Consider the following 10545-nt stretch of genomic DNA (forward strand, 5'->3'; position numbering starts at 1 on the left):
TAAGTTGGTAGTACGGTAAATTTTAATTTGGGAAAATGCACAGGGATGTACTTGAATTTAACATTTCAAAATACTCTTCTTCGTTTGAATACAATGAATGTATTGAAGGACTCTTACTTACGTATTCACCTATTACCAAAAGCAAATAGTGTGTATTCTCGTATTGAACTGTTTGTGAGAGCAAGATTTATGGGTGTTGCGATAAATCTTCCACATCCGAAACCGTCCCCTTCCGAGATTGACCACTTCAGAAACGGATACTCCTCTAGCTCTCATTAGCTGTACCTAAAGTTTTGGACTTGGTGATAGATAGCTGTTGGCCATAGTGCAGCTGCCCAATTCCACTGTATGGCAATGATATCTTGAGAAAGACAGGATTTGATTTTGCGGCGCACATGGGCAATCTTCTATCCAAGCTGAGAAATAGTAAAGCCCTATCAACAGTGAAGTTGAAGAGAGGAAGTGGCAGTGCGAATTGGGAGCTGAAGGAACTCACTGTCCATGTTTTCACAGAGAGATTACCAATGAATGTCATAGCGCTGACATGTTCAAGGTCTCGGACAGCTGGCCCTGGCTTACACCGCACCAAAAAAACATCACCCCAGTTACGCCTCAACCTTCAGACTCCTGTCCTAGGGCCAGTCCAATGCCTACATCCGTCTGAGCTACGACAGTTCCACTTCCATGGCAGATATCGCAAAGTACTTCTCAAGCAGCATTTCCTGAAGTGTGAGTTTGACGACATCCGTGGTCTGAACCTTAAGAAAGAACTGCTTCATCGGAACGCCCGTTCCCATGTTTTGAAGGAATGTCTGGTACGGATGGACATCCCTCGTGGACGTCGAATACCAGAGGAGGGCAGATAGGAATTCTAGAGGCCATTCAAAAACAAATTAAATCAAAAACAGAGAAAAAGAGAGGGATGCAAATTCTGCAGTGACTGACCCCTCCTGGTCGATAAAAATCATGGAGTTTTCATAATATTCTCATACAGTTTTTCGGTACAAGTAGCAGAAGACACTGACTCTCGATGCGCCAGCATATAATCCTATGGAGTAACTAACCAGCCAGGGGAGCGCACCTGCAGCTAACAGGCGAAATCTATTCTTGCTCGCCTTCAGTTACGATGTTTTTCTACCCTATATCTCAGCTGCCGATCGACAATGGTAAGAGTTGTTCCGAGATACCAATCACTCACGAAGACACCATGGTTCAATTAAATGGTGAAGTTCACAGGAAAATTGCATCAGTGAATCCTGTGTCATCATGTACTGTACACGCTCTCTTCGGCAAAACTGTACAAAAAGGAGCAACAACCTAGATACAAAAATAGCGAGTTGCTGATAAGGATCACCTTCGAGACCGGCACTCGGAAAGGATCTTCCTGCGATCTCCACGAGCTCCGATCGTAAGACACTAGCCAGTGTGCAGAATGGAGAATGCTGCGTACTATTTCAGCATTTGCTTCCAACATACATCCACTATAACTGTAGCAACTTCTTGTCTAGCCAACGCAGAATCATTGCCAAGGGGACCAAGCGCTCTTAAGCCACATACGCGCCACATTAAATCGAGCTTCACTTCAATACACAGGTAGCGGCACATACTTGCTCCTCTTTGTGCCCGTGCACAACTTCAGTAACTTATTCGTAAATTTACGGCCTTCAATCCGCGGCGGACTGCAATACAAGTGCATTGCCGACGACGGGCTCCCGGTGAGCTTCCCAACACTAAACCCACTGGGAATCCTGAACAGCTTCGGTTCCGTCTTCATCGGCATGAACGACATCAGAAAAGCATCATCGTCCGTCGAAGAACACATTGAAGCCCCTCTCTCATGTTTCTCAATGTGGCGAACGACGCCCTTGCGGGAGGCTCTAGACCTCGCAGTGTGTTTCGCGATCGTTTTCTTCGTAGCTCGAATGCTCGGCAAATCATGCGGGTCGCACAGATCGGAAAATTTGGCGTTCAAGCCCTCGGACGCCGTTTGAGTCACGAGCTGCACTGTAGTTACCACCATAGCTGCAACAAGCGTCGATTCAACTGAGGACAGATTTCTACCCCAAAGACTATCTATCATAAAACAAGCAGAGACAACACCACGAGTGCTGCAGAGGCTGTGACTGAGCCAAATCAGGATCAAATTGGGAAGTAAGAGATGGATTTGAGAGATGAAATCAGGTAGAATGCAATGGAAGAAATGCGTCGAAGAAGGGCTGATCAGATATACGCACACAGCTCGAAAGGAGAATGGGGTTTTGACAACGGGAAGAAGGTAACGGTCCTGTTGTAAAAGGACGTGGTGTATGTCGGACTTGAACAGTTCCAACGGTCTGTACCTTTTCCGACCCTAGTTACTTACCGACCGGGTACTCGTTGGCTGTCGTTACAAGACCTAATGGAATACCCTGTAGGAGAATGTTCTGGATGATTCCGAGGAAATTGCGAATAATAATGGAATATTCTAATTATCATAGGATTTTTTAAAGGGTATTTACTATGATAGGTCAATTGGCTGCTGATTGAACGTGAGAGTTATTGGGAATGAATTCCGAGATTAGGCACCAGGGAGGATGATTGTTATTGAAATTAGTGTTTATCTAATTTTGATTTTTAAGTGTTTGAGCAATTCTGGAGATGTTTGTCTTATCCTTAGATTGCTCGCTTAAATTGTTCGTTCTAAACTTGAGAGTGATCGGTGTTGCTTAAGGGTGAAGTCAAAGGGTGGAACAAAACAATACTTGTTAAAAGATTAGAGGAGGATAACATTTCCTTTACCTCCACTGTTTGTAGACTTTAAGTTGCATATCTTTGGACTATGACAATTCTCAACTACCATGCAAAGTTTGTCTAGTACTTGGGCTTTTGTCAAATATTAGTGCCATTTTTTAAGAAAATATAAGAATTTCATTTTAAGATTATGACTTACTTGATTAAGAAAAAATCTTTCAATTTTGATTTATTCAAATGTGCAACAAAAAATAAGTTAAAGTGTTATAATAAAATTAATAACATTGCTATTATTTTAAAATATAAAATATATGATATTTTTGAAATGTGATAGTATAAATAAATATTACCACGAATATAAGTATTTGACAAAATTAAAATACTTAACATCAAATATGTATCAATAATCTTAGAGAACAAATATATGAGAACTTGTTAAAGACATGAAGTGAAAGAAGATGCATATATCTAAGAAATCCATGTTAAAAGAAAAGTGACAAAATAGAAATAAAGAAGTATGTATATTAAAAAGAAATTGGAATGGCTATTATGAAAGACAAGGAAACTAGAGACTCTTGAATCTAGACTAGAAGCAAGAAAGGAGTTGACAAGAGTAAAGCCTTCTTCACTCTTGTCTCTTTATATACTATCTACCTAAGATCTATGTGGCGATATTCTATAGGACCTCCAAAAATGTGTTGACTTTGCATAACATATATCTTAACTTGCAAGACAAGTTTTCTATATGGCTACTAGATAGTTAGCTTGTTTTGTAAGCTACCAATATATGTGGCATATGAATAGCTTGTTGACTAAATTTCTAACCTACCAATCAACTACAAACATATATAAAGTCAAAATAGAATCTAAGAAGCTTCTTTAGAAGGTATTTGAAATTAATTTATTTTTATCTAATCTATCTATGTAGGCAACGAGTAAGTATATATTTATGACATTATTCCTCTTTTTAAGGAAGAGTTCTATGAGGAGCAGTGATCATATGTTGAAGAAGTTTAAGATGTGGCAAATTGTATTTGCCACATATTTTGATCTTTGATCTCTTTGAAGGTAGTTGATAGGTCCTCTCAATCATTGGTAATATTCCATTCTGAGGTACGAGGACCACTCTGTGATTTGATCATTGTTGAAACTTTTATAACTTCCTTCAAATAAAACATTTGTAACACCATCAGGTGTTATGCCTATTTCTAATAAAATTATCAAACATCAAGAGACTTTTCTCAAGTCATGATATCAAACACGTTGTGTCTCGCCATGTATTTGAGGAAGAACATTTCATTCTTGAAGGTCTTTATCCCTATCTTGTCATCTTGAAGGCTATGATAATCGTAATGTCTCGTCTGATAAATCAACAAATGATGGCTTTTGAGTTGAATTCATCAATTATTAATTCTCCATCTTCTTAATAGCACAATTATATAAAAACTACCTTCAAAGATAGAAGATAGAATGTAATCTTTTTTGAATTGTGTTTCATTTATAGCAAAGGTTTGCTATCCTTCATCTTGGTTTTGATAGATGTCATTGATGAAAAACCTCCACTATCTTTGCTGCATTTGTAATATTCTTTGCTAGCTCCCATGTGCATTCACTAATATTATATTTGTACTAATGGACAAGATATTCCAATTTATTTTGGTATTTCCTTGAGTCCAAAACTTCTTCGACTTCAAATTCTTTATTATTGTCTACTTCTATAGAAGAAGGTGGAATTTGTCTTCTTTTTCATATGTTCACAGTCTTGTATGCTTCAAGAAGAGATACATGAAAGACAAGATGGATCTTCATTGACTCCAATAGATGTAATCAATAAGCAACTGGATTGATTTGTCTACAAATAGGAAAAGATCTAAGCTTGCAATAGTCTAATTTATCACAAAGATGACTAATCTTGATATTATGACAAAGTAACCATACCTTATCACTTACATTGAATTGTCATTGTTCCTTTTGATAGGCATCCGTATTGATCTTTTGTCGTTCTTGAGCTTCCTTTAATTACACCTTCATTATTGCATGTAGCTCAGACAAAAAATTTGTCAAATCTTTCTCTATAGGATTATCAACTTTTGAAAAGTCAGAAGTATCAAGTCATAGATGATAATCATAATTGGTAAAAGAAAGTATTTGTTTCATAGAAGAATACACCATATTTTTATAAGCAAACTCTGCCAATGACAAAAGAGTTTTCCAATTGTCTTATTGGTAATTGATTGTATATCTCAAATACTATTCCAAAACTTGGTTTATATGCTCTGTTTGTCCATTAGATTGAGGATGAAAGATCGAAGATAGTTTTATATCTACTTTTAGAATCTTGAAAAAGGTTCTCTAAAATCTTGATATAAATTGAGTCTCCCTATTCGATATAATATCTTTGGATAATCCATGATATTGATAGATATTGTCAAAGCAAATCTTGGCTATTTTTTTACTTGTGATAGATTTTACATATAGTAAAAAATGTGCAATTTTTGTAAAACAATCTACTATTACAAATATACAATCATACGAACTTGAAACTGGAAGATCTATGATAAAATCCATAGAAATAAAAGACCATGATTGTTTTAGAATAGGTAATGGTCAAAAGAGTCCATAAGGTTGATGATAGGGAGTTTTTGATCTTGATGAAACATCACATGATTGAACAAAATCTTCAACTCTTTTTTTCATTTATAGCCACCAAAAATCTTTAAATATTAGCTCTTATATCTTGTTGTATCCAAAATATCTAGCTACTGGAAAATCATGGCATGCTTGAAGAACACGTAAACATGCTTTTCCTTTTGGAATATAGGTGTCTTTTGAAATAGAGTAAGTTGTTTTTGAATTCAAATTTGGAAGCATTATGAGACTTGAAAGAAAGATTTTTGATATCATGAATAAGAAGATGAGAAGATATACTTGATTGAATTTGTTTGATAAATGTTGAATCAACAGTCAATATTAATTTCATTACTTGAAAATGAAAATGCTCAAGTTTCAAGAAAATTATTTTTTTTTGATCAAAAGATACATCTCTTTCTTTTGGTACAAGATAAAAATATCTAAAAAGGATGTTTGATAAACCTTGTTGTTTTCCAAGTGGATGTATGATCTTGAAATCAAATCTTAATAAAGACATGGTCTAATAGGCTTCGCAACAATTTAAAATATGTATTGACATGAAGTATTTGAGATTCTTGTGATCTATATATACAAAGACTGGAATCGAAGCGCCTTCTAAATAATGATACTATTTTTAAAAAGAATTTACAGTTGCCAGAAGCTCTTTGTGATAGATCTCATAGTTAATCTCGGCTGTTGAAAATTTCCTAGAATGAAAATCTACTAAATAAAATTTATCATTCATTCCCATTTGTGATAATAGGGCATCCAAAGCATTTGTTTCCATAAAGAATGCCTTAGAAAAGTCAATGCAATATAAGATTGGTGCAAAAATAAAGATTGTTTTTAAAGCTTCAAATGCTTCTTCTACTTCTTGATTCCATTGAAGTTTGTCAAATGTATAAGTGGAGCTACAATTTAAGAGAAGTCCTTGATGAAGATCTGAAAATAGTTGGCAAATTCCAAAAAATATTAGACATCTCATACCGTTTTTGGAATCTTCTAATCTATAATAGTTTGAATATTTTTAGAATCCATCATAAGTCCATCATTTGAAATGATGTAACCTTAGAAGTCAACTTAAATAGTGTAGAATACACACTTTTCTATCTTGGTATAGAGTCCCGCATCTCTTAATTTTTGTAACTTATGATCAAAATGAAGTTCATATTCTTATGTGTTTTTAGAATAGATTAAGATATCATTTAGATAACAGACAACAAAATCATCCAAAAATTATCAAAAAATATTATTCATAAGATGTTGAAAAGTTGCTACTATATTTGTAAGCCCAAAAGGCATGACATTATGTTCAAAATATCCATACCTCGTTCAAAATATCCATACCTCGTTCAAAATTCAATCTTTCATTCATCTCTTTCTTTAATGCATATCAGATTATATGCTCATTGTAGATCTATTTTTGTACAAATCTTAGCTTGATCAATTGATCAAGCAGTCCAAATATTAAAGGTAGTAGGTACCTATTTTTGATGGTGATTTTGTTGACTCCTTGATAATCAACATACATCTACAATGATCCATCTTTTTTCTTCACAAATAGAATTGGAGTTCCTCTTGGAGATTTGGAATGGTGTATGAAGTTCTTGGCTAATTTTTTTTTATTATATTCCTTGAATTCAACCAACTCATTTTGTATAAAATTGTAGATTGGCCCAAATGGCGGTTATGTTCTTTCTTGAAGATCAATTGAATAGTCATAAAGGTGATGCTCTAGAAAAACATCTCCATTCTTTTCTCAAATACATCTTAAAATTCTTGATATTGACTTGGAATGCCACTTGAAGCTTTGGATTATTAGAAACGAGTGTGGCATAAATAATATAAGCTGATTCTTCTTTTATAACATGCAAGAAAGTTCTTGTACCTACAAACACAAGTATAATTGTATTGGATTTGTGATTTTCTACTTAATTACTATACTCTTAATTATATTGTAAAAAAAATTAAGAGCAAGTTGAGCATCAATTTCATTACCTCATATTGTAATCTATAGAAAAATTGGCTAATAAATGCAGCATCATCTTACTTCGTATCAGTTGCAAGTTATCAAAATTATGAAGCATATAATGTTATGGATTGATTGTCTTGTTGCAAAATACAGATCTTGTTAGTTCCAACACGAGATACATCATGTTTTTGATACATGAATCCAAACTTTATAAAAAAAGCCTACAAATTATCTTATATTGGATCTCGCCATTCAAAAAAAGATGATAACCATGATAATGTTGAATATGAAAGAAGTATATCAATGCATCTAACTTGTGATCTTAGAGTTGGATAGTTTTGGGTTAAAGTTCAATCATAAGTTGTACTTGATTGATAAATGGTTGAAACTTGGATCTTATGCCATTAAACTTCTTGAACAAGGTATCAAGGACATATACTAAGAAGTTATAGAAGATTCTAGAAGGTTCTAGAAAAGCTTTGTAGTTTGTAGAAGCTACTTGAGAAGTTTTCAAACTCATGGAAGCTGCTTGAGAAGCTTTCTAGTTTGTGGAAGCTACTTGAAAAGCTTCCTAGCTTGTAGTATATATAAGACTTGAGACTGAGGGGATCCTCAGTCTCGACAACACACCTCTTGGAGCTCTAGCTCACCTTTCTAGTGTTATTCTTGTACTCATCTCATTAATCTAGTTCTTGCCAATTTTTCTTGAGCTTCTTGTTTAGATTTTCAGTCAGTATTCTAAATTCGTGAGAGTTTGTCGAGACTACACTCATCTTTCATATGAGAGCCAGTTCTTTCTTGTTAGAGTGTCAATTATCCCTCTGCTTGAAGGTGCTGGCATTTTAGAGGTTACAGATTACTCTCCTCTAAATTGATATTTCTTCTATTATAATATTGGAGTCTTATCTTTCTTGAAAAGAGTGGATTATCCCTCTTCTTGAAGATTTTAAGGCGTTTTAGAGGTTGCAGAGTACCCTCCTTTAAACCAATACTGCCTTCTTGTAGAGACATTTCTTTCGTTCTTTTAGAATCGCTGGAGGTCAAGATATTAGTATGGTTGAAAGCTTGCAGTCCAAGTTGGATGCCATTATGAATGCTCTTGCTACGTTGTCGTGTTGTAACACGAGTATACAGTGAAAATAAAAAGAAAGGGGAATTTTATTAATATTCAGTTACCTCGAATATTGGGAGCATCGACCAACTCCTGTACAAATACTGAGTGGCCAGGTACAGTCACCCTGTTACAGTCAGCGGGGGCATACTGAAATGCTCCGTTCGATTCCAATAACGGGAGTCAGCAAGAAGAGAAGGACCAATTCACACGACGGGTGAGCCTGGTTCGAAGAGCCAATTGGATCTAATTTCGAGAATCCAATCCGGGTCCTCTTATCCAATATGAGACCTGTATTGATCGGCAACCCAATGCAGAGTAATTACGGGAACATTCAGGTTACTCCGGGTCATCTTACCCAATATGAGACCTGAATTGGTCGGTCAACCCAATGCAATCTAGTTACGGGAAAATCCAGGTCTTACTACGAGCCTCAGCCAATCTGACGCGAAGACCAATTTGACCCAATTATACAAAAATCCGGGTCTTAATACGGGGCATCTTACCCAATATGAGACCTGAATTGGTCGGGCGACTCAATGTGGGCCCGATTATGGGGTTTCGATTCTGTTTCAGGCTGTCCTGTTCTCTATGCCGTTTCAGGGAACGTTGTTTTTGGTAAATAGATTTCTTAAAGGTAAAAACGGAGGAGAAAGCTCTGAAAGCGAGAGCCAATTTTGGATCCAAGCTTGATGGCGAGAGCCAATTTCGGATCTAAGCTCTGACGGTGGGAGCCAATTCCGGATCCAAGACGGAAGATTGAAGAAATTTAGAGGAGGAAGGAGGAAGTTTTGGAGGGGGATTTAGAGAGAGGAGCTTCATGCTTCGGGTCGGGGAAGGAAAGTTATAGAATTTGGATTTTTCTTCTTCGTAGAGTTTTGGGAAGACTGAGGCAATCGTTGCTGAAGTCAGTATTGTAATGGTGAATCGGGATTTTTAATGAAGTGGGTTTGAATACTCTTGTCTGTTTTGTGAAATCGAGTTACGTCTGTGATTGAAGGATTAAAAGGGTGTCTATAGGATTGAGTATGTGGAGTGAATGAAATTTATTGGGTTAATCTAACAAGACAGTCAGTGGATACAAGATCGTAAGTACAAAGCGGTATTGAAGATTAACAGTTTGGGTTGTTCGGGGTTCTCTGTAATGTCTAGAGACCTACCAGCTGGGGCAAAAAGGACTTCGACAAGTAGTCGAAGAGCATCCGTATAGATTTACGGTACATTGTTGCAGTCGTTTATATTCCAGCAGTCAAAATTGATAGACTGCTTAACTATCGGCGAATCTCCATACTACCTTCTACAGCCAGACGCCTGGCGCGTTCTCGAGCAGAAAAGCACGTAATACGACAACGTTATCACAGAGAACTGTAGAGATTGAAGGAATCATTGCAAGACTTCATAATGATGGAGCATCTGGGATGGCATAATCGAGGATTCACCAGCCTCAAGCTTTACGACCAAGAAAAGCAGCTTTGCTTCTAATTCAAGAAGGATCGTTGGTCTTACAACCAAAGGAGCCTCGAATTAGCCTTCCACACAAGTTTAATGGCATGCATTCCAAGTTTCAAGGTTTTGTCAATCAAATTAGATTGATAACAGCTTTACAGCCAAATGCTATCCGATGGAGGAGTCACATATTGGACTAATTGGAAATTTCCTCACGAGGCAAGCTCTATCATAGTTTGTTCCTTTGTTTGAGAAAAGATCATCAATTTTGAACATCTTCAAATTTTTTTTTGGAAGTGTTTGTGGAAGTATTTGGCAAATATGACAAGGCGCGATGGACTACAACAAAGATCAGGTCGCTACGATAAGGGACATGCTCCGCATCAGTCTATGCATCAGATTTCAGATAATTAGTGTGCGACATTAATTGGGACGAGGAAGCATTGATGAGTCAATTTTATTGGGGCTTGAGGGACGACGTGAAGGATTTGTTATTATCTCTTCCTAATTCGTGAACACTCAATGAAGCCATTAACAAAGCTGTGAAGTGTGATAACTGCCTATTCTAACGTTGTCAAGATCAATGCTCAAGACAACATACGGCTCACCATGCTCCAACTATGTCAACAAGTAGCCTGAATTCACATTCAAAGAT

This window comes from Physcomitrium patens, chromosome 4 (genome assembly GCF_059467195.1).
Source record: "Physcomitrium patens ecotype Gransden chromosome 4, ASM5946719v1, whole genome shotgun sequence".
NCBI classification, from domain to species: domain Eukaryota; kingdom Viridiplantae; phylum Streptophyta; class Bryopsida; order Funariales; family Funariaceae; genus Physcomitrium; species Physcomitrium patens.